The sequence below is a fragment of the Narcine bancroftii genome, chromosome 7 (assembly GCF_036971445.1).
Source record: "Narcine bancroftii isolate sNarBan1 chromosome 7, sNarBan1.hap1, whole genome shotgun sequence".
NCBI lineage: Eukaryota > Metazoa > Chordata > Chondrichthyes > Torpediniformes > Narcinidae > Narcine > Narcine bancroftii.
In genome coordinates this window covers 158,308,681-158,333,278 of record NC_091475.1, presented here as the reverse complement: position 1 = coordinate 158,333,278, position 24,598 = coordinate 158,308,681, and the positions used below count along the sequence as shown (strand labels likewise).

Here is a 24,598-nt window from a genome sequence, read left to right as displayed (position 1 = left end):
ACAGTTGGCGTAGCAGTTAGCACAATGCCTTTACAGTGCCAGCAACCAGGATCAGGGTTCGAATCCCACGCTGTCTGTGAGGAGTTTGTACATTCTCCCTGTGTCTGCGTGGAGGGTCCGGTTTCCTCCCACACTTCAAAATGTACTGGAAGTGTAGGTTATTGGGTGTAAATTGGGTGGCATGGTGTTGTAGACCAAAATGGCCAGTTACCATGCTGTATGTCTAAATTTGAAATTTAAAGTGCAATGAATCAGAAACCTGGGGGTAAATAACCATTGTCCTTAGAAAAAGGCAGGACATGTAGATAATCAGTGAGGATAAAAAAATAACTGTTCACATTAAACAAAGGATATATAATGAAAGTGATTGTACAAAAGAGCCATGAGTACATAAGGATCTAGATTCAAAAGTTGGGATTCAGCATGCAATGCCAGGATGGTAAAGAAGACAAATTTAATTGCAGTATCCAAAAAGGAGCTGAATGGTGGAATTTTCAGTGCTTTGGGGAAAGAGCAGGAGAGTGTTCTTCTACCTTGATGGGCCAAAGAGCCACTTTCTGTGCTGTAACCATTCTGTAATTCTATAAACATGGTCTAGGTCTCACTGCATGGGCTCATTGACGACCTCAACAATTGGGATATAGCAAGCAATTCCATTTTGCCTTTTCCTAATGAAAGCATACTATTTTCTTTTTTTTTTCTTTTTTTTTAACTTTATTTAAGATTTTATGACATGAATAAAATAGAAAGTTACAGTAAAAAGATTAAACATAAGATAATAAAAATTACAATACTACATCGGCAGACTAAATAAACTAAACCCCCCCCAAAATTAGTACACAACATTAATGACCTAGCTTAAAATTAGTCTAACGCCCCCCCCACCCCAAATAAAGAGTGAAAGAGTGAGCATACTATTTTCAATAGGATTTTCCTGCTGCGCAGTGCCAGATTTCTCCACATATTAATAACATTCAGAGCTTTTGGATCAATGAAGCCCAATCTTGCTCAAAGATCAACCACATCTGTTACCTACTCTGCATTCTTACAGCAAGTATGCAATCAACCAACTGCAAAATCCACCAAATTACACTAAATATGCTCTCACATTGTGCACACAAATTAAAGAAGTACCTGTTATATCAAAATTCACATCAAGATAAAAGATTTGTTTGTTTTCGTGTTATAAAGCAGGTGTAATATTACACAAAATTGACTTTAGTCTGCTGAAAGACAGACTAGATTCACCATCAGCAGAAATTGCCCAGCACCCCTTACAGTCAGAGGAAAAGAAGCAAAAGAGAGTCCTGCCGAGTCACTGTGTGTCCATGGATTCACGTCCAGCACTCCTACAGACTCTGTGACCACACAGCCTTCAGTCCAAACCATCAGCAACCTGAGCTCTAGATCCAAACCTCCGGCTCAATTAGTAAACCTTAACTGCCCAAGGCCCCTCGGGAGTCCCTCCTGTCCTCAGCACCCTCTCGCATCCTGGTTCCTATACAGGTACCCCTTCAGCTATCTCGAGCCATTTTCCATTAGTCCAGAGCCTGGTGTGAGTCCTTTGACCAAAGTCACCAGCAGCCTCCAACCTGCATGGGTTCCTCACCTCGTGTTGCCGAACAGCCCACCGCCAGTGTGCTCTACACCTACAGAGCCCCTCATTGGTCTGCCATTGTGGTTACTATCCCAGAGGATTGTCTCCTTTGTTTCTCCTCAAACGGGGGGTAGTCTCCCTGTTTTATGGAGCCCTACGCCAGTCCTCAGCTTCCCTGGAGTCTCAACCCTTTGAGGTTGCTGCAGAACACAGGCACCGGCATCTTGGGCCCAGACCCAGTGGACACACTTTTAAAAATAAACCACCATTAGCTCCTTTAGTATGTCACTTAAAGCCTGTATGGAGCTGTCAGAAGCTCGCCCCATTCCCCACAGGTCCACACCAGTGGCAGCTCCGCAAGCACCATGACCTTTTGCTATCCTTGGCGGCTTAGAAATGGTCAGCAACCATGTTAAAAAAAATTCACAAAAGATATTTTAATGTAAAGTAAGAACTGACATCACAACGTAGAGTTGATACTTATCTAATTCTTATCACTATGGCATATTCATTATATTTAAGCATTAAGATGTACACTTCCTTTGTCACCAATCAGTTAAATAAGATTAGATAACCTTTATGTCATTGCACAAGTAGAACGAAATTGAGTGCACATCCTGATGGTGCACACATATAATTGCAGTGGGCAATTTACAGTATATCCTATGATTGTACCAAAATATCTAATGATAAATTTGAGAAATTAACAGGATGTTATTCAGAAAGTAATGTTTCACAGATTGTACTTAATTTCATTAGAAATTAAACAAAGTCTTGTCCCAACTTGAGCTATCAGTATTAAGTGAAAGTTGTGGCAAATTTAATTCTAAGAGCAGAAAATGTGTCCACTATGATTCAAATTTACAATACTCTTGGATGATGGGGTCAACTGCCCAACAAGCTGTTTCTACCATGGATTGTGGAGGGTCATTTATCTTCTCTGACTGGAACCTGGTGGGAGTGTGAATTGTGGAGTGTCATGTAGCCTCTCTATCAGGAACCTGGTGGGAATATGGAACCTGGTGGGAATGTGGATTCTGGAGGGTCATGTGACATCTCAGGCTGGAGCCTATTCAGAAGTCAACTCACCTGCCAATTCAGGGTTAGATCCCCCAACCACCACCATGAGACTGATGTGCGATTGGCCTTAGCAGCTGATATGTAATTGGTCCTTGAGATGCCACACAATGGTTAGATCTGCCCACAGATGAGATGAGACATGACTGGTCCTTGCAGGTCATGTTGATGGGCCCTGCATTGAAAAAGCCAAGAGCATGAGGTCTCTCTCTCTCTGTTTTCTGTTGCCTTCAATGCATCTCTGAAGCCCAGGATGCAGACAGTTTCGGAGGACCCTCTGCAATGGGCCGTGGTTGATGCTGGAAACCAGATTTATCTGTATGTATTTGTTAGTGTGACCATTGCTGAACTCCAGGCTTCAGGTGGCTCTAAAGAGCCAAATACAATGGGCCTGTCTCGGATCCCGTGCAGGGGAAAATACAATGGAGACTAGGTTTATGTGTATGAACTCTTTTATTTGTTACATGAAATACTGTGCCTGTGAGTGGTGGGCTCTGAACAAACTAAACCCTTGTTTCTCAGAATACTGTGCCTGTGGATGGTGGCTGCTAACAATTTAAACCCTAGTTTTTCAGTATAACGTACGAGTGGATGGTGGGTGCTGAACAAATTAAACCCTTGTTTCTCAGTATACTGTGCCTGTGTGCTGTGTACATTAGTCTGTGAGTGCGTGCTCATTTTGTGAATTCCCCCGTGTGTAAATAAAGCCCTCTGTTTGTTCATAACACATGCTCAGCCTCAATTCTCTTTAAACCCATTAAACCTATTCAGAACACAACACTGTTACTTTTCTATCCATTAAAAAGAGCAATGTGTTTTGTTAAGCAGATATTTTACAGGTACTGTCTTTCACAGATACACAAATTTAATGATTTCTGCAAAAAAACTTGAAGGAAAATAACAGTGACTTTGCAGGCGTGATTTTAAAGTTGGACTATTTGTGAAAACATTGCATATGGATTACACTGACATGACAGAATTTATTGCATTTGATAAAGGCATTAAATTTCTATCTTGAGATTTGAAAAAGACTGGAGTATCTATCAGCTGAATCAGGAAAGGTCCCAGGCCCTTTTGAGTGCCAAGGAATCAATGAAATACTGATTGAACTATTACTCCCTATAAATATAACCTGTTTAATTGAATGTCATTTTTAAACACACATTATCAAGTTATTTACAAATTGAGATTGTTCAAAAATTCTGGCTGAAGGTTTTCTACTCTATTTCATGTTTCTCGCGTCTTCAGTCCACCAATGGCTGCGTCATAGTATCAATCCTGTCTTGACCCGAGGCTTATTCTTCACATCCTATTCTAGAAACACCATTCCTTAGAGCAGTGGTTTTCAAATTTTTTTTCACTCATATACCACCTTAATTAATCCCTATGCCATAGATGCTCTGTGATTAATAAGAGATTACTTAAGGTCGTATGTGAGTGGAAAGAAACAGTTTGAAAACCACTGCTTTAATCGTACCCAATTGACTCGTTATGTTTACGGTTTCATAACTCCAAAGGAAATGGCCCAATGACAATTTTTCTCACATTTCATCTTAAGTAATCCATTACTCATCATAGAGCACTTATGGCATAGGGAGTGCTATAGCGGAACAGAAACTTCATCATTCAATCAAACTGCACGCTTTGTCATTTGTCAGCCATCTTGACTAGAGAGGTCCTGAGTCCCCATGCTTCTGCAAACTCCCTTGTGGCTCGATATTGACAATCATTTATACCCTGGTAATTAAAAAAATTCCAAACTTGCAACCCTTTCTCCTAGGTTGCACATTTGTGCCACACTTTCTGGTTCCTTTTGTTTCTCCAAGTTGGATTGTACCAAGCTCAGCGGTATCCTTGACCTGTGACCAGTTAGCATTTCAGCTAGAGAATAAATTGTAATGGAGTGTGGGTAGGTCTGTACATAATCCAACATCTTCCATTTAATTGTCTCCAAACTGTCTGGGCACCATGTTTAGCCCCCATTAAATGTTGGATGTGCAGAGATGTTAAACTCTGTTGAATTCCATTGTTAGGGAATGTAAAAATCTGCACCAAGCTAAAATTCAGACATGATTGGAAATCAGTTCTCTCAGGAGGACGTGTGAACAAAACTGACCTCTGGCGTTTAATGCTCCTTTCACCAGAGATGTGACCCAAGTGAACACAACATAAACTTATAAATTATAAACTTATAAACTTACAACATAAATTTATGTCCCGTCAACTAGCAAAAGAAAATTAATCACTTATTGTTGGGAGAAGTCAACAGGTACCAGGCGAAAGGGAAAGTCAATCATCTTTTTGTTTGGATCTAAGGAACAGAATGCAATGGATTTCAATCTTGAAGCACTGAGCAGAAACTTACTATATTCATCCCAGGCTAAAACCAATTCTATCTGGCTAACAATGCCCATATTTTGAGAACAGTGTACATGCCTGCATGATTTTCTAGCCTCAGTTCAGATAGTCCTGATATATTGACCACTCAGGACAGATACTTTTGAAGGGACCACTTACTCCCACATTTGATTGCTCCACTCCAACCTCCCCTTCCACAAACGAACATGCAAGCAACCGCCCCTGGCAATCACATCACAGAAAATTAACTCCAATAACTTGCAGTTTGAAGGGGCTCTTGATTAAAAGAATGCCGACAATCCCCTTCATTTCCCCCCCCCCACATTGATGCCACTTGACCCTCTGAGTTCCTCCAGCTGATTGTTTATTTGCTCAAGATTCTGACATTGATAGTGTCTCTAAAATATGTTACAAATAAGCTGTGGCTTCCTCATAATGCAACTCTTGAAAACTTCTACAGGTGTCCCGTGTACCATACCATTCTGGCTGGTTGAATCACTGTCTGGTATGGAGGTGCCAAATCTCAGGACAAGAAAAAAATCTGGAAGGTTGTTAACTTGGCCGGCGACGTCACAGGCACAAGACTTCACTCCATCAAGAACATCTACATGAAGCAGTGTCTTAAAAAAAAAGCAGTCTCTATCCTCAAGGACCCCCACCACCCAGGCTACATCCTCTTCACTCTGCTACCATCAGGAAAAAGGTACAGGAGCCTAAAGATGAGCACTCAGTGGCACAAAGACAGCTCAATAATCAACAAACCAAGGACACTGCCTTAATTTACATGCACTACTATTTTTCTTTTTCTTTATAAGTGCTGTAAGATGGTTCATAATATAAATATTTGCACTGAGATGCTGCCACAAAATACTGAATTTCATGACTGGTTCATGACAATAAATTCTGATTCTTCTTTTGATTACTGTTTGTCTCCTTTGTGTTACTAAAAGTTACATGTAATTGTAACATTTGTGTCCAGACTCATCCCTCCGTAAACCCACCGAACCTGATACTCTTCCTAACATGACAATTGGTGCTGCGAGCAGGGTTCAAAGAGTTTCGGCTGGACACACGTGGAGTACTAACCATGTGGGAGATCGTACAAACAAGTTGTGTGTGTGCATTTCCTGTTGGATGCATGTGTGATTGCATGCTCACCTGCATGGGCAGCAGGATACAACCCACAGATAGGAAAGGAACCATGGGGACGGAATATAAAAGCCCCAGGTGGATGACAACCAACAGGGGTACAGCCATTTAGCAGCATGGCTAGTAAGCCATGCCATGCAGGTCGACAGACTGGACCCTCACTGAACAAAGATTCAGCACCACATGATCTCTCTTCTAGAGGAACCAGGGGTTCTTGAGGCCAGGAAGAGTTGTGGGAGAGCCCTATGGTTATTGATACCCCTACAGGCACCAGTGAGGTATGATATCTGAGTTAAGTAATCAGGGCGCCCAGAAAAATAGGGAGATAGAATTCCTGCAGCATCAATGCTGTGCACTACAGGAGGAAATGCAGATTGCCCAAATGTGAGTGACCAATCTAGAAATTAAAGTCATAGAGGCAGCTTCCAAGTCGATTGAAACATAGCAGCTGAAAGCAGCTCGCTGTTCTGACTCACTGCTTGACCCAGGAAAATTCCGAGCCATTGTCTACTGGGGGGGAAGTGATTGACATGTGGTTGTGGGATGGGTATCCACTCGTGCCCAAGTTTTTGCAAGCCCGACCAATGACCATGCGGTCCCAGACCTGCCATGAGGGGAACCCACCAATGCTCCAAAACAGGGAGGTAGCCGAAGATGGGGGGATCTCAGATGGCCACTGTAGTGTGAATAAAAGCTCTCATGACTAGAGGGGGAACAAATGTTTTTATGAGCTTATAACTAAGGGTAGGGTCTCACAGTAGTCTTAAGAAGGGTTCTGGGTTTAGGCAGGAAACCAGGGTTATAAGTGAGCAGATGGGGGAAGGGCCAGCCAACAGCACAACACACTACCAGTGAATCCCAGTTCACTGCATTCAGCCCTTCTTGTACAATTTAAGGTCTGTGAATGAAGACAGAGAACATGGGTTCAGAAAAAAATATACAGTTATTTACAAATTTATAGATTTAAGCGGAGATCCTGGTGGAGCGCCTTAGCACTGGGGGTCATGGACTCCTTGAGTCTCCTGGTCCCCTTGTGAGGGAGGAGAGGCAGGCTTGGTATCTGGCTCAGAGGTGGAGGGGGATTCACTTTCCTCCTTAACTGGATCCCCAGAGGCCTGACTGGGGGTGGCGAGAATGAGCTCCATAGCTTGCAGGGCACTTGAGGCAACTGTTCCGGTGAGTGCCAGGTCCCTGATGGAGAAGGTGTCCTCCCTGCCATCCAGGTACTGCACATAGTGTATGTGGGATTGGCGTGGAGCAGTTTTACCCTTTCCACCAGTAGGTCGGTCTTGCTTCTCCTCACGTGCTTCCTGGACCAGGAGTGGTGAGCCAGATTGGGAGTGCAGTTCCCGATGCCAACCTTCTCTCGAAAGTGCATAGGAGCTCGTGAGGGGTAGCATTAGTCGTGGCACATAGTAGCGAGTGGATAGAATGGAGCGTCATAGGGAAGACTTCCTTCCAGCATGAGTCTGGAAGGCCTTTTAACTTCAGGGCCAGTTTGACATGACCCTGGCATTCTCCTTTTTAACCTGCCCATTCCTATGGGGGTTGTAGCTGGTGGACCTACTGGACATGATGCCCCTCACTAACAGGTTCTGACGTAGTTCATTACTCATAAAGGCTGAGCCCTGGTCGCTATGAATGCAGCTGAGATACCCAAACAGGACGAAAATGGAGTCTAGGGCCTTTGTGACTGATGGAGTGGACATGTCTGGACATAGAATGGCAAACGGGAAATGGGAGTACTCGTCAATGATTGAGAGGAAGAAGGTGTTCCCATTCGTGGAGGGGAGAGGTCCCTTAAAATCGACACTGAGCCTTTTTAAGGTCCTGGATGACTTGATCAGGTGCGTATTTGCAGGGCGGTGGAAGTGCAGCTTTCACTCCATGCAGACCCGGCAAGACCTGATGATTTCCCTGACATGGAGTAGGGCAGATTGCACGCTTTAAAATAATGAGCCATGTGGGTGATCCCTGGATGGCAGAGCTCATTATGTAGAGACCATAGTTGGCCAATGTGTGCAGAGGGACGGCTTCCTCCGGATAAAGCATCTGAAGGGCCATTAAGGGCTCCTGGCTGATAGGCAATGTCATAATTGTAGGTGGAGAGCTCGATCCTCCACATATCAATTTTGTCATTCTTGATTTTTCCCCTCTTGACATTATTGAACATGAATTCAACTGAGTGTTGGTCAATGAGTAGCATACATCTTCTACCAGCCAGGTAGTGTCTCCAGTGCCTTATGGCTTCTACAATGGCTTGAGCCTCCTTTTCCATAGATGGGTTCCAAAGCTCGTGGTCCTGTAATGTCCGTGATAAAATGTAACCGACCGGCCTACCTGGTTGAGGGTAGTGGCAAGGGCTACGTCCAAAGCATCACTTTCCATTTGGAAAGGTACATTTTTGCCCACTGCGTGCATGCCACCTTTCACAATATGGTTCTGGAGGTAGTTAAAAGTGGTTGAGCTTCAGCTGAGAGGAGGAAATTCGTGGCTTTTAAGAGAGAATGACCTTATCAGCATATTGAGGGGTCCACTGGGAGTAATATGAGAAAATCCCCAGGCATCTCCTCAAAGTCTTTGTGGTTCCAGGGATGAGGAGCTCTAACAGGGGGTGCATCCTATTGGGATCAGGGCCAATGATGCCATTGTCCACCACATAGCCAAGGATAGCCAGACGTTTAGTCCTGAATATCCACTCGTTAAAGTTATAAGTGAGGTGCAGGGCTTTTGGTGCGTGGAGAAAACTCTGGAGGTTGGTGTCATGGTCTTCCAAGGTGTGGCCACAGATGGTGACGTTATCGAGGTTGGGGAAGGTAACCTTCAACCATTACTCGTCCACCATTCTGTCCATCTGCCTGTTGAAAATAGAAATCCCATTAGTGATACCGAAAATGACCCTCTAGAATTGATAGAGATGATCACTAACTTCAAATGCCATATATGGACGGTCCTCGGAACGGGTTGGTAGCTGGTGATAGGCAGTTTACAGGTTGATGGTCGAATAGACCCGATACTGTGCAATATTATTCACCATGTCCAATGAATGTATGTACCAATTAATAATTTGGCTATAATCATTTACTAGCTTGGACTTGTTTTCCCCTTTTACCACTACCACTTGTGCTGGTGCTAGGTTTGATGATACCTTCATCAAGCAGACGTTGTGCCTCAGAGTTCATAAAATCTCGGTCTGTTGTACTGTACCTCCGGAAGATGTATCCTTCTAATTACTGCATATTTCTCACGAATTTCCTCCTCTCAGCTGAAGCTCAACCATTTTTAACTACCTCCAGAACCATATTGTGAAAGGTGGCATGCACGCAGTGGGCAAAAATGTACCTTTCCAAATGGAAAGTGATGCTTTGGACGTAGCCCTTGCCACTACCCTCAACCAGGTAGGCAGGTAGCAATGGGTTTGCAGTCTCAGGACAGATTTGGTAAGAGAGGAAGGGAGGGGGAGGGATCGATATTCAGTGTGGAGAGACTGCATGTGGGTTCTGATTTTAGGGTCCTCCATTCCAAACCATTACAGGGGGAAGGGGACCAGAATACTCCAAGGTCACACTTTTAAGGTGATACAGGAAGCTGAGACCAAACAACACTGGAGCAGACAGTTCATCAAGTGTATACAGAACTCTCCCCCTTCAAACATCAGATGTACTATACAATGTTGTTGTACATCCATAGAATGCGAATGAGACGTGAGAAATATGCAGTAATTAGAAGGATACATCTTCCGGTTGTGTTTTTGCGGTCCATGAGTCTATAAATCTTTCAGTAAAACCCGTGTCGATTTGGCATTTAGTGGAATGTCCATTTACCTTCACAGTCACTCTGGAGTTGCTGAGCTGATGAGGTCTGTCCTGATCTAGGACCATCGAGGCTAACTCCCAGGAGACTCCATGCTCCTCACTCGAGTGGCCCCCACCGTCTGAAGTGCAATTTAGCATTCAAGAGCAATTTTAAAAATGCAACAGCAGAGGAGAAGGTCAGTTATATACTTCTCTGGACAGGGGAGCGAGGCCTTGACTTATTTAATAGCTGGGAGGTTACAGAGGTGGAAAAAAATGACCCAGAGCAGATATTTGCAAAGTTTGCTTCTCACCTTAAATCCAGGTCTAATCATAGAATTGAACATTATGAATTTCAAGGCTTAATGCAAGACTGATGAAACTGTTGATAACTTCCTCATTAAACTAAAAATTGTTGCTGCAAAATGCAGATTTAAGGATATAGAGGAAAGATTATTTGATCAACTAATATGGGGAAGTGCCCATCCCGAAGTGCAAAAGTCACTTACAGGGATGGCCAAAGGTATAGACATGGCCAGAGCCTTCAAAGCTACAAGGATGCAAATGAAATCCATATCTATGCAAACCCACCCACAGCAAAGAGAAGGAAGGTTTAATGCTATAAAGAACACAATCAGAAAAGTGTCAACTCCCAAGATCTGTAGGAAATGCAGCAGATGATGACCATAATAAATACCCTACATATGGTCTTGTGGTAAAACAAAGCATTGGGCGAAGATGTGCCAGTCTGATATGAAGAAAACAGAAATACCAGTGAAGAGAAAAGACAAGAAGAAGATCCACCACATAAAAGGAAACAACAATGAGGACCCCGACACCCAGATACTGGACATAGAATCCATACACTTTCACGAGATGTCAGGTGAGGTGAAAGAAGGAAGCGAGTTGCACACGAGGATCCAAATACAGAGGACAATCCAGAACAAGCCTACGATATTTAACCTAAAGGTGAAGCTGGATACTGGATCACAAAGCAACGTCCTTCCACTCAGTCTCTACTATTAGATATTCCCAGAGAACAAAATAAAAAGATATCCAAAAGAGGCTGTGTTGGAAATAGCAAATGTCACATTAACGGCCTATCGTGGACCCATGATCAAGCAGCTAGGGAGAGCTAAGATCAATGGCTGCAATAAGGGAAAGAACATCCTCTGTACATTCTATGTGGTAGATGCAGACAGACCAGCAATTCTAGGTCTGGATAGCTGCTAGGAGTTACAGTTGATCTCTGTCAATTATGAGATACAGATGAAGAAAGTATGCCAAAAGTACAGAAACACACAACATAAAGAGGAAATGATTTCCACAGAAGTACCTGCCAGTCCATGACACACAGTGGGAGCAGATTTGTTCATCAAGAATCAAGACTGGCATTTAATAGTAGCCTGTTACTACTCTAAGTTTCAATTCATCAAAAGGGTGAATGTTCTGAGAGTGTCAACTATCACCTCAGAAATGAGAGCACTCCTTGCTGAACAAAGAATACCCGAGCAAGGAATATTTGACAATGGAACACAGTTCATGTCACAAGAATTCAGAAAGCTGGCTGGAGAGTATGGGTTTATTATCACTACATCATCCACATACTACCCAAAAGGTCATGGGTTAATTGAAAGACAAGAGCAAACTGTGAAACACACACTAGTTAAGAGTCATGAAACAAAGGAAGACCCATATCTAGATCTTCTATCATTACGAGCAGCACCTTTAAGGGCTGACATGAAGTCCCCGGCAAAACTTCTAAATGGCAGGAGATATAAATCAACTCTGCCAAGCAAAATATACCCTCGAGAAGACCAGGAGGAAACTAGAAGAAGACTGGCTGACACGCAAGAAGAAGAACACCAGCATTATAACAAACAGACACCAACATTGCCAGAACTCTTCAGAATATACACGTGCATATTCAAGAGCCGATATTGAAATCATGGACCCCAGCAAAGGTCATCAGAAAAACTGAGACACCAAGACCATACATTGTCTGGCAATCAGCTGAGGAAGAACAGAATTCACATCTGGTTGACACAAGATGTGATGAAGCAAAAAGGTTTAATACCAGAAAACCCTGCAACACCCATATCAAGTGAGGTATCAAGTGAAGAGACCACAACCACTCATACTGAAACATCAACACAGCAGATGTCAGGTGAAGCTCAACAAGCTACATCACCTACATATGTACCAGCAACACAGAGCCCAACGGTCGCAGTCAAATCCATAAGATGATGAAGCAACATACTGCAGCCAGTGCGATAACAATAAGAACTATTTAAAAATAGTTGTGTAAATAAACTAGTGTGCAAGTTCAGTTACTTAAGTTGCACTGGAAAGAAAGTGATAAAGAACAGTAATTTTTTCTGTATCTTGAGAAGGAAAGGATGTTATATAGTCAGGGTAATGTGAACTATTTTGTAATCATGTAAGAATACACCCTTCTCACTGTAGTAACTGCCGTGCACCACAGTGGGACTTATGTGTATGTGTGAACAGTTTCCTGAGATTGTGGAAGGCATCTGTAAGTAAAATTTCTTTTGTTATTTGAATCTTGCACCTCTGAGTTATTTAAGAAGCCTCCCAAGTAATATAGAGACACAACACCTTGCAAGTGCCACCAGAAGGGGTTGATGATGGGACCACTCTTTGGGAACAGGTGGTGTCTGCAGTCCAGGCCAGGTTCCCTACATGGACAGCTATAGTAGCACACCATTGGAGAGGGGACATGGGTTGTTAGGGAGTGGGCACTGATTGTGGGTATATACGGGGACGCCCGCAAGCACTACTTCCCAAGGAGCACGAAGATGACTGGTGCCTTGGCAGGCTATTTAGTCAACACCAAATGTACCAACCATAGAGGGGTGGTCTTGCCCCTCATGGGACTGACAACCAAGAAAACAGTCCAGGAAGCCATTCCCTTCCTAGAGGGATTGGAATACATGGAGCAGGGAGCACCCACTCAAGTTTGCTGCGCTGATGCAAAGTTCGGTGAGGTCACCCTGCTGGTGACTCGCAGAGACATGTATGCTCTCTGGAGAGAGCATTGCTGGGGTAAGTCTCGTTGGTGTGGAGCTTCCTATGCACTACTCACTCTGACCTGGATCAACCTCCCCTCTGGTCATCCCCACCTCAGGTGGGCCCTGACTAATCTCTCTTTTGAGCTCTCACAACTACTCCCCCAGCCCACAGGAGATGACTACCCTTCAAGCTGTTTCTCTTCTCAATGGAAACAGACTACTGTGATCCCATCACTGATTTCAGCTACCACACTGTCCTGTTTAACCAGCAAGGAACAGTTGTCTCTTATGCACAGAACTTTCAAGCAGACATATGACAACTGTTGCCGTGAAAATGTCTTAATTGGTCATTCGACCTCATCTTTTGTCATTCACATTCCGAATGCACAGGGGAGTACCCGGGGTATGTTTGATGTTCTCCCCTGCTTGTCTCCTGTGTGTTAATTAAAGTTACATGTGATTGTAACACTTGTGTCCAGGCTCCTCTCTCTGCAAACCCACCAAATTTGCAAACCCACTCAATTCCTCTTGTAATAAAACCAACCTTTCTGATTATACCCACCTTTTTTCTGTATCTTCAACAAACTTGGAAATTCAATTTTTTGTTTCACCAACCTAATCTTTGATATATGTTTGGAACAGTTGAGGTGCATGTAGAATCCTTGTTGTATCCCAATAGTCACAGCCTGCCAATCTGAGAGAAAACTGTTTTCTCCCACTCTGCTTTTCATTACCTCATTAATTCTCAATCCATATCACTGCATTACCCCCAATTCCATGTGCTCCATCCTTGTTTCCCTGTCTCCTTGTAGATTCTCTGTAAATCAAAATCTACTCCATCCTTTTATCTATTATACTGGTTACATCATCAAAGAACACCAATATATTCATCATTTTATTGCTATTTCTTCATATTATTAGCTCAAGTCCCAACTATCAACATAGTCTTTGCCAAGAGGACTTCCGTTGTGAAGAAAGGGCTTATAAATATTTTATTCTGAACATTAAAGCTAGGTGTTAAACTTTTGCTTCAGCAATGATACCTATTTTATGTTAATACATGATTAAAAAGAGAACAGTTATGATTTTATTCAACTTGGAATAAAGTTTGCTTCATTCTTCTTCTCTTGTAATAGCCTTCCAGCAAGTAGTTGATGTTTAGCCAGTGTCATGAGAAAATAAATAGTTTTGTTCTTATAAATATTTCTATAAATGGGATGGCATGATTAGTGTGGCAGTTAACACAATGCTATTACAGAGCCAGCGACCTGGGTTTGAATCCAGCGATGTCTATAAACCAGCGGTGTCTGTAAACCCTGCAGTTCACATCCAGATCCATCTATGGATGATGCCATCACCACCTCCACCTAGCCCTCACCCACCTTGAAATAAGGACTCGTATGTTCGAATCCTGGTTATTGGCATTCAACACAATCATACCTCAGTACCTGATAAGAAAGTTGAGCCTGCTGGGTCTAAACACCTCCCTGTGCAATTGGATTCTTGACCTCAAGCAGTCCAGTTTAGTAACAGCACTTCCATGACCATCACATGGAGCACGATTCCCACCCCCCACCACCAGGGCTGTGTGCTTAGTGCACTGCTGTTCATTCTGCTGACCCACAACTGTGCAGTTAAACACAGCTAATGATGAGTCAGCGTACAGAGATGAGATGCAGTCACTAACAGACTGGTGCAGAGCCAACAACCTGTATCTGAACTTTAACATAACGAGAGATGGTTGTTGACTTCAGGAAGGCCTGGTGGGGGGGTTAAACTCTTCTCCATTCTGCCATCCGGTAGGAGGTACTATAGCATTTGGACCCTTAGGTCCAAATTGGGCAAGATTTTTACCCCAAGCTATCAGGCTCCAGAATTCCCAGAACGTATGTGGATAATGTACCATGAAGTTTACTGTATACATCTTAATATTTCAATGTGTTTAACTTATATTCTAATTTATATTTACGTAAATATGTTCCATGGTCCTGGAGAAATGCTATCTCATCTTTATCATGTGAGCATGGTATGAATGATATACAAAGGTGACTTGATTTGTAAGGAGTTTATATGTTCTCCCCACGTCTGCGTGAGATTCCTCCGGGTGGTCCAGTTTCCTCCCGCCTTTCAAAATGTATGGGGGTTGTAGGTTAATTGGGATATTTGGGTGGTATGGGCTCCTGAGCCGGAAGGGCCTGTTACCATGCTGTATGTCTAAATTATTTTTTAAAGCATTTTAGAAATCATCATCCCGATTGAGAAATTAGTGAATGGATTTAAAATTGGCTTTTTATGGTTTTCTCTTCTTTTGTCTCACTTGAACACTTGTCACACTTGATTGAGAATACAGGTACACAATCCTTTATCCGGAACCCTCGGGGGACAGTGTTCCGAATTTCATATTTTTCCGGATTTCAGAACAAAAGCCAGCTGCCCCAGATTTAAGCCCAACCGAATTGTGCTGCCGTATCCACCCCCTTCCAGTCGCACTGGCGTCTCTCTCCCCTTCGCCCACCTGACTCACACTGCCATCTCTCCCCCTCACCCACCTGAGTCACGCTACCATCTCTCTCCCCCTCAGCTGCCCGACATGCTGCCTTCTCTCTCCCCCCTCGCCCACCCAAGTCGCGCTGCCATCTCTTCTCCCCGCCCCCACCCAACCAAGTCACGCTTGTGTATCTCTCTCTCTCTCTCTCTCTCTCTCTCTCTCTCTCTCTCTCTCTCCCTCCCTCTGCTGTACCAGGACCAGGAAAAAAAATGTTGGTTTTTGGATCTTTCCAGATTTTAGATGTCTGGATAAAGGATTGTGTACCTGTACTATCAAAAGAAAGGCTGCAGTTGGACTCTAAACCTGTGCTAACTGGTAACTATGCAAATTGGCTACTGCACCTTATTGCACAAGTCTGTTTGAATCAAATTAAGTATCAATGCACCAGAGTACAATTTGCTAGAAGATCAATGTTTACTTGAAAGAATGTAAATAGCTAAAATCTAAACACAAAATATAGTCATCAGTTGCCCTTGTATATTTCACAACTGCTAATTAGACAGCTAAAAATTCAATTGCTTGATGCATGATGCACACAATTGAATCAAAATGCAAAGTCAATCACAAAAGGTGATTGTGATAACATGCAGAGTGAAAATTCAGTAACATGTATCTATGTGCCAATGCATGGAAGGTGTTAGCTCTTGTAGCAGACATGTCAATAGCTGTTCAACAACATTAAATGGAGTAAAATAAATTGTAGGATTTTTTTAATCTACGAAAGGATGAAATATATTGCTGTTCCGACTATTACTTTGTCAAGTACAATGTAAGTGATTAATTGATCTTTGTATTGTCACAATTGTTTTCTGAAGCTTCTGAAACAGTCAGAAGAGGCATTCAATGTAAACAGTCATGTAAACAGACACAGATTTATGACTCTATTCAGTTGCTTACCACAAGGTTACCAAAGAACACAGATATTCTAAATCATCCTTATAGAAACCAATCTTATCTGCATTACCAAGATGAATGAAGATGATTATGGTGACTTCTCCATTGGACCGCATGTCTCCAATATTCCAAACCTTTTACTTTCTAAGGGAAAGCTTAAACCACTTTAACGTGCTGTCCCAATGTCCATTGCCAAAGGCAGCATATCTAATAATGTCATTCCCAGCACTAGGCTGGTCTATTCCAGATCACTACTTAAAACTACGTTTCCCAATGTGAACTTCTGTTTTAAGAGCTCATTCTAAGTAAGTCGCCCTTGCCTGGCCCCGACAGCCCAGTGACATCTTCGCCATCGCCAGCCTGGCCAACCCAGACTGGATCAACACCGGGAGTCATCAGCATCCTGCAGCTGCACTGGGGCATTCTGGAAGACCTGTTTTGGATCCTTGTGGGCAAAGGCTCTTTAGGCAAAAGCTAAGAGACTCTGAATTCAAATCACCTGCTGCCTTACAGATTTTGCCTCTTTTGGCAAAGGCGAGGAGAAGGCAACTCTGACTTCAAATCCCCGGGCTCAGCTCGCCCAGCTGTCAGTACCTGGAAAGGGCCCCAGCTATGGGCAAATAGCACATGTCAGTCTGGCAGCAGGGGCTGGCAGCTGTGACAGAGCACGGGAAACAGTTTCCCTAGCAGTCTGCAGCAGCAAACTCGGTGGGCGAAGAATCCATAAGGACAATGGCCAGCAAGTATGGTCTTAAAACAGACCACTGCGGGGCAATCCAACGTCACTCTGGCTGTCGTGAATCACACTCCACCAGGCTTAGTGGCTTGGGACCCAGAGGGAGGCATTTGTCCTGGGTAAGCACTCGCCTCCAAGTCCTTGCCCCGGCACATGGTACCTAAAGCTGAAAAGCTACAAGGCACCATGTTTATCTTTGCTTGCGTAGGGATGGATGGATGGATGGATGGACTATTTGTTACAGTCTAAGTCTCACAGGTTAGTTGGAGCTCCTCTCCTCTCTCCTGAAAGTTCATGCAATTACTGTGCATAACCACCACAAAGATTTGGAATTCATGCGTTTATACACCTGACTCATTTCACATGATATCTGTAAGGAAATAATGACATTGTGACCCTGGAAGAAGATGGCACATTTTCAGTACATACACTCCCAGTAATTGTACCAAACTATTTTTTGGCTTTTATTGGCTTCTGTATAAGAACTGTTATGGAGTCCAGTGATGTAATTGAAATAATGAGTGGCAATGCTGGGATCGTCCTTTCCTGTCACTGATCACTGTATTTTGCAAAAGGTAATGATTTTACTCCCAATGAAGTTCAAAACTTTCCTGGACCAACTAATTTCTAATTTTAATGCAAGATAACCCAAGATCTATGGACTTATTTTTCCTAGTTGCAAAATTCACAAGGTGAATTGAACCAACTTACTTTAATAGAACTCTTGCACACATTTAAATCCCTTGGAACCTGATGACGCTTGTAACTCCCGGGACCTTTATGACATCAGCCGCCAAGTTTTGGGCTTACCCTGGACCCAGAGCTCTCACAGTCAGATCAGCTGTGGACTCGCCTGCGACTCCATTCACCTGTTCTGTGAGCGAGCTGGGAGATGACCACCCCCCCCCACCCCGCCCACCCTACACCAGAACCAATGTTAGGAGGTGTGGAGTCCACAACCATCACCTTTTTAGTCCATTTGCATGGGAGTGGCACAGTCACAGGCTGTTCTAGATCTAGGTGCACTGGCTTGAGGCGGTCAATTGTGAAGGTCTTCTTATGGCCACTCACATCAAGGACGCACATAATTCTGATCTGGCGCACCTCATACAGCCACTGGAGTGGAGTCTGGTGCATGCCTCTATGGACAAAGACATAGTTGCAATCCCGGAGGTCCTTGGGGACAAAGGAAGATGTCAGGCCATGGCATGAGGTTGGGACAGGAATTAGTGTTTCTACCTTCTCTTGGAGTATTGTGAGCACTGCTGTGGGTGTCTCCTCTGTGACAACGGCCACTGGCACAAACTCGCCTGGAAACGTCATTGGGGCGCCGTATACCAACTCTGCCGAAGACATGGATGTCTTCTTTGGGAGGCTTGCAGTTGCCAAGAAGCACCCATGGGAGCTCATCCACCCAATCTGGGCCTCGGAGGTGTGCATCAGGGCTAACTTCAGATGCCAGTGGAAATGCTCTACCAGGCCCTTGGATTTTCGATGGTAGGCCATAGTGTGGTGCAGCTGGGTCCCAAGAAGCTGTGACAGCTCCAACCATAGGCTGGATGTGAACTGCAACCTCCTGTCTGAGGTGATGTTGGCAGGCAGGCCAAAACATGCAACCCAGCTTGCAATGAAGGCTCTGGTGCAGGACTCTGTGAACCTGGTGAACCTGTTCACCATGGTGAACAGGTGCCTTGCCCCCCTGGGAGACTGGCAGCAGACCAACGATGTCCATATGGACATGCTCAAGCCTCCTGTGTATTGGCTGGAAGTGTTGAAGGGGGTCCTTCACATGGCTTAGATTTTTGGAGGTCTGGCAGTGTATGAATGTCCCGGACACCATGCCTGAGCTACTTGTGTAGGCTGTTCCAAGCAAATCTATCCACCATCAGTTGGATAGCTGCCCGAATGGGTCAACCATGTCGGGTGTCGAAAATGCGACTCCTCCAAGCGGCTGGAATGATGGTCCAGGTTTGGCTAGTGGACACATCACTGAGGAACTTGCTGCCTGTTGGGCCTATGAAGATGTCCTCAAGATGCAGGCCTGAGACTGGGGAGCAGTAGGCCGGCATTTCTTTGTCCAGCTGCCGCGTAGTCAAAACCTTGGGACAGGGAGTGCACCGAGTGGATGGAGGTACAAGACAGTGCATTGGCCATGATGTTGTTTTTCCCGGAAATATGTTTGACAGTGGTGGTATACTCCGAGATGTATGACAGGTGGTGTTGCTTCCATGCCAACCATGGATCAGACACTTTGGCGAATGTGATGGTGAGGGGTTTGTAGTCCATGAAGACTGTGAACTCCTGCCTTTCCAAGGAATACTGAAAGTGCTGGATGATGAGGTAGAGGACTAGCAGCTTCCTGTCGAAGGTGCTCTATTTCAGCTCCAGGGGTCGCAGGTGCTGGCTGAAGAACACGAGTGGTTTCCACTGACCCACGCTGCCAAACGCTGAGTTGGAAGTGTAAACCATGAGGGCTGTGGGCACATCCACTGTGTGAATTGGTAGTAAAAGTTGATCATACCCATGAACTCCTGTAGACCTTTGACTGTACTGGGCCTGGAAAACTGGCGTATAGCCTCGACTTTTGTTGGCAAAAGACATGCTCCATGCTGGTTGATGCGGTGCCCAAAGAAATCAATGGCCGATGGCCCAAATTGGCACTTCACAGGGTTGATGGCCAGACCGTATTCACTCAGGTTGCAGAAGAGTTGGCATAGGTGTGTCAAGTGCTCTTGGTGAGCAGCTGGCAATCAGGATATTATTTAAGTTGATGAAGATAAAATCCAAGCCATGCCTCACCAAGTTCATGAGCCGCTGGAACATCTGTGCTGCATTCTGGAGTCCCAAAGTGTATTGGGAAGGGTTGTGGCTGTCATTGGACAGCACAGCCCCCTACCTAGTCAGAGGAGACACCAACTGCCAATCAAATTTTGGTTCCACCCCACCCATTAGTGCACACCTTGCTGTTAACCACATGTAAATGATCTGGACTGCACTCTCCAGCCTGCCTTGGGTCTTTGGCTGTTGTAATTAGATTAACCCTCCTGCTACTGAGCTATTGGTCCCCAGTAAATGATCTGGGCTGGAACCTCCAGCACTATAAAGGTGCCATGTTCTCTTTGTTCTCTCTCTTTGCCAGCTTGGGACCCACTCTGCTTCACTCCATGCCTAGAAATTTAGAAGGGTGCAGGAGAAGATGGGCACTGTTAAAAGGGTTGGGAGTATTTAATTAGTGTCCCTTGTAGCACAGAGCCGTGCCTGCACTGAGTCGAGGGGTGCTGGGGCATCATAGTGATTTTTCCCTGATCATTGTATGTATCAGTTCATTGTGTGTGTGTGTGTGTGTGTGTGTGTGTGTGTGTGTGTGTGTGTGTGTGTGTGTGTGTGTGTGTGTGTGTGTGTGTGTGTGTGTGTGTGTGTGCGCGCGCGCACGCGCGCGCTCTGCATCAGTTGCCATTTTCCCACACTTGCCTTCTGTAAATAAAATCCTTCCCTACATCAAAATTGTGTTCAGAGTCCTTGCCTTTGAGACCTACCAAATCTGTTTCCTCATTCACAACACAACGGCATCCACAGGAACTCAAATAGGCCAAACAGGGTGATGAGGGCCATCTTGTGCACGTCGCTGGGGTGGACGGGAATCTGGTGATACCTGTGGACCAGGTCGACCTTGGAGAAGTTGCGTGCCCATGCAAATTGGCCGTAAAGTCCTGAATGTGGGTCACTGGGTAGGGGGTCGGCCAGGAGCCTTCATTGAGGCTCATCATTGAGCTTTCTGTATTTTCCATATGGCTTCCATCCTCCAGCCAAAGGGCAGCAGAGAGGCTCACGGGCTGTCTGAGCACCAGACAATTCGTATCTTCTCCATTTTCCAGAGCTCTTCCTTGGCGAGGTGTTTGTCGGGCGGGAGCCTGCGTGCCCGGGCATGTATCGGAGATCCTTGAATAGGAATGTGGTGCTGTACACCATGCTTAAAGGTATTTGTGGAGAATTGCTGCGTAATAATGGTCGGGAACTCTGCTCGTACTCTGGCAAATTTGTTGCCTTACAAAGTCACAGAATCTAGGTGTGGAGCTGGTAACTTGGCTTCGCCAAGCGAGAAGTTCTGAAGGTCTTGGCATTCAATAGGTGTCGTCCCTTGAAGTCCACCAGGAGGCAGTGTGCCCGGAGGAAATCTGCACGCAATAAAGGCTGCGACACTGCTGCCAGTGTAAATGACAAGGTGAAATGGCTGGATCCGAACTGTAGTGGAGTGGTTCGCTTGCCATATGTGCAAATGATGCTGCCGTTGGCAGTAACCTCTGCCCTTATGTCTATGAGGAACTTTTCCCCGGAGTGTTGGTCCCATAAGTAAAGGAAGCTATCACAGCTGCCATAGCCATTAGCGACAGCCAGCCCCAGTCTTACCCCGAAAAAAAACAGGGTAGGTGGCAACAGTGGGCTCCTGAAACCAAACTGGATTTCTCCCTGCCATAAGCATAACTGGCTTTGTTGGTGGCATAGAGAAGGCCCGGGCCTTAGGGCATATGAGCAACTTGGTGGATGTCGGCCCCTCCATGTTGCTTGGTGTGCCACAGGATTTCTGTTCAGGTCGCTACTTTGCATGGGTCATTGAAATTGTCGTCAGTGATGAGAAGTCAGATTTCTTTTGGCATCTGCTCGAGAAAGACTTGTTTGAACTGTTAACGTGGCTTATGGCTGTCTGCTAGTGCTAGTATCTCATTCCTTAAGGCCGATGGCGTGTGGTCGCCTAGGCCATCCATGTGGAGCAACCACGCTGCATGCGGGAGGGGTGAAAAGTATGGATTTTGAGTGCCTTGATTGTTTTATACCTGTCCACAACTGGTGGCTGATGTAGGAAGTTGATGATGGGGCCTGATGTTTCTTGGTTGAATGAATCGACCACATAGTAGTACTTTGTGGTGTCCAAGACGATTTGCCTGACCTGGAATTGGGCTTCGATCTATTCAAACTAAACCTGTGGCCGTGCGGTCCAGAAAGTGGGCAGTTGCAATTAAACTGCATTCTGCATGCTTGGGTCAGTCATCGTTGGGTCCAAATGCTGTTTGGACCATCGGGGTCACCAAGGTCGTTGCACTAGGCACACAGCAAATGAAAGAACCACAGAGAGTCAAAAGTGAGTTGAACCAATCGCCTTTAATAGAACACTTACACTTGCTTAAATCACTCAGAACCCAATGATGCTTGTGACTCTCAGAACCTTTATGACATCAGCCACCAGACTTTGGGCTTGCTCACACCCGCATGTCTCACAGTCAGATCTGCCATGGACTTGCCCGCAACTCTGTGAGCCAGTTCGCCTGTGTGTGGGCGAGTCACCACATAAGATCATTTTAGCACAGCCCATCTAATAAAACTCTATTAGCATGGTTTAATATAACACAAATATGATTAGATTCTACAAAGTAGCATATTTAGTTAAGATTTTATTCTATACTTTGAACTACTTTGTTCAGTTTGTTGTTAAAAGATAGCTAAGAGATTATTTTCAATAACTAATTGCTATGTTATTTTAGACAACTAATCTTTTGTGTGCACATTAATTTGGTTACAAGACATGTGCACCCAGACACGCGGACATCTTTGAGGGAACAATAGTGGAATCACAAATTTCTCACAATTGATTTACACTGCTGCATCGGAGATATTTATACTTTGGTTCAATGATAATGAGAGAAATATGCACATACCCCCAAAAATACCTGGCAAAGGCTCCAGTACAATTTGAGTTAATTTTACAAATTATGCTATTGTTAAAAACTCCTCTGTAGTGTACATACCATGTGAAAAAAAATCCATGCAAAGTTCTGTATAGTTTTGTAAATATTGTTTCACTAGTGTTAAAAATAAGGGGGGACAGCCAGAGCTGCTGTAACAGCGGCACTGCTCCTGGGAGAGTGGGCAACGGAGACATAACTCTGCTTTGCAGGATCCTACCGCCCAGTCCTGATGCTGATGGCTCCATATAGGCTTTAAAGAGACTGTTAAAGGAGCCGATGATGGTTGTTTTAAATCCTGCAACTGCGTGATCTGTGCCAAAGATGGTGGCACCTATGCTAGGCAGCAGAACACGAGGGTTTGTAGATGTCAGAGGAGCAGCTGACCGACACAGGGCCCCAGAATTAGGGAGAACACTCCTACATTAAAAATGAGAAGCATAAGAGGATGGTGACTATTACAGCAGACCAGTGGAGGGTTCAGAGGCTGAAGGGCTCCCTTGAGATATGGGCAGTTGACCATTATGGTTGAAGGACCCACATAAGCTATAGGGTGCTGGCAACTTGCGATCAAAGGCCCCACATACCATACTGGGTTCATGGGAACCAGGTGTCAGAACCAGAATCCAAGAGGGTCAGAAAGGCTCACTGAAAATATCCTGATGATATCAGAAGTTTTGATTTGGAGCTCAGGTTGCTGATGGATTGACAGGTCTGTAAGACTGCAGATCAGCAGGTGCACTGGAGACTCAATGGCTCTAAATGGACTCTCCTTTGTTTCTCTTTCTCTTACTGTTGGGGCACTGGGAAACATTAATTATGACTCTTTGCCTTCTAGTAGGCAAAAGAAAATTTCATGTATATTACACTTTTTATGTTATTACATGACAATAAATGGAATAGGAAAGTAAAAATGAAAAATACAGTTCAATGTCAGTGACCTCATGAAAATATCCAACAAAATTATCGTACTAAGAAATTGCTGTGGAGTGACATTCTTAATTTCCTTTGATTTCACAGTGTCCTGAATTTGCCTTCTGCCAATCCTGGAGAAATGGTGCCAGAACTACTTGCAATTGCCTTACACAGCCATGTCTAATCTCTCCACTCCAAAGAAGCACCCACCCACCAACATGACACATAGGTGATTAATCAGTGATTGCTTGGCTTTGCAATGGATTAGATATATGAATGTTTCACGTGTTGAATTGTCTATTTGTGGCATTAATGATCTGGGCTTAAGTGAATACAGGTATTCCACAATTCACGAGTTTTTGATTGATGAATTATTGCTATAATGCTAATTATAGGCATGCCTTTTTGATTTATGAGTAAATCTTTGCTACAATGAATAATAAGCCACTCTCCATCCTTAGGAATGCATTGCACTAAAATACTCACAATCTCTTCAGTCACAAATCTGTAATCAATAGATAGGACCACCTTCTCTGGAGTATAGATATTAAATATATCTTATTTTCAAAACTGAACATGGGATGAAATAATTAAACCATATTGTACTAGTTGTGAAATTCACAACAATGTTCCCGTAGTTTCAGTAGTCTTCTTTATAAGTATTCATTGCTTTTAATCTACATCAATCTCCTCTCTCTCTTATGAAGAAAAAGAATCTAAATAGTTGAAAAGTGACTTCAACCAAAGTATTCAGATAAAA

The 24,598-nt window shown here is 44.2% G+C and overlaps 1 long non-coding RNA gene across 1 annotated transcript; it reads left to right on the top strand.

The window, feature by feature from the left end:
- Positions 1 to 16,183: 16,183 nt before the first annotated feature.
- On the top strand, positions 16,184 to 24,190 carry LOC138740056 (uncharacterized). Its single transcript, XR_011342637.1, has 2 exons — positions 16,184 to 16,324; positions 23,944 to 24,190. It is a non-coding gene; the product is annotated as an uncharacterized lncRNA (long non-coding RNA).
- The last annotated feature ends 408 nt before the right edge of the window (positions 24,191 to 24,598 follow it).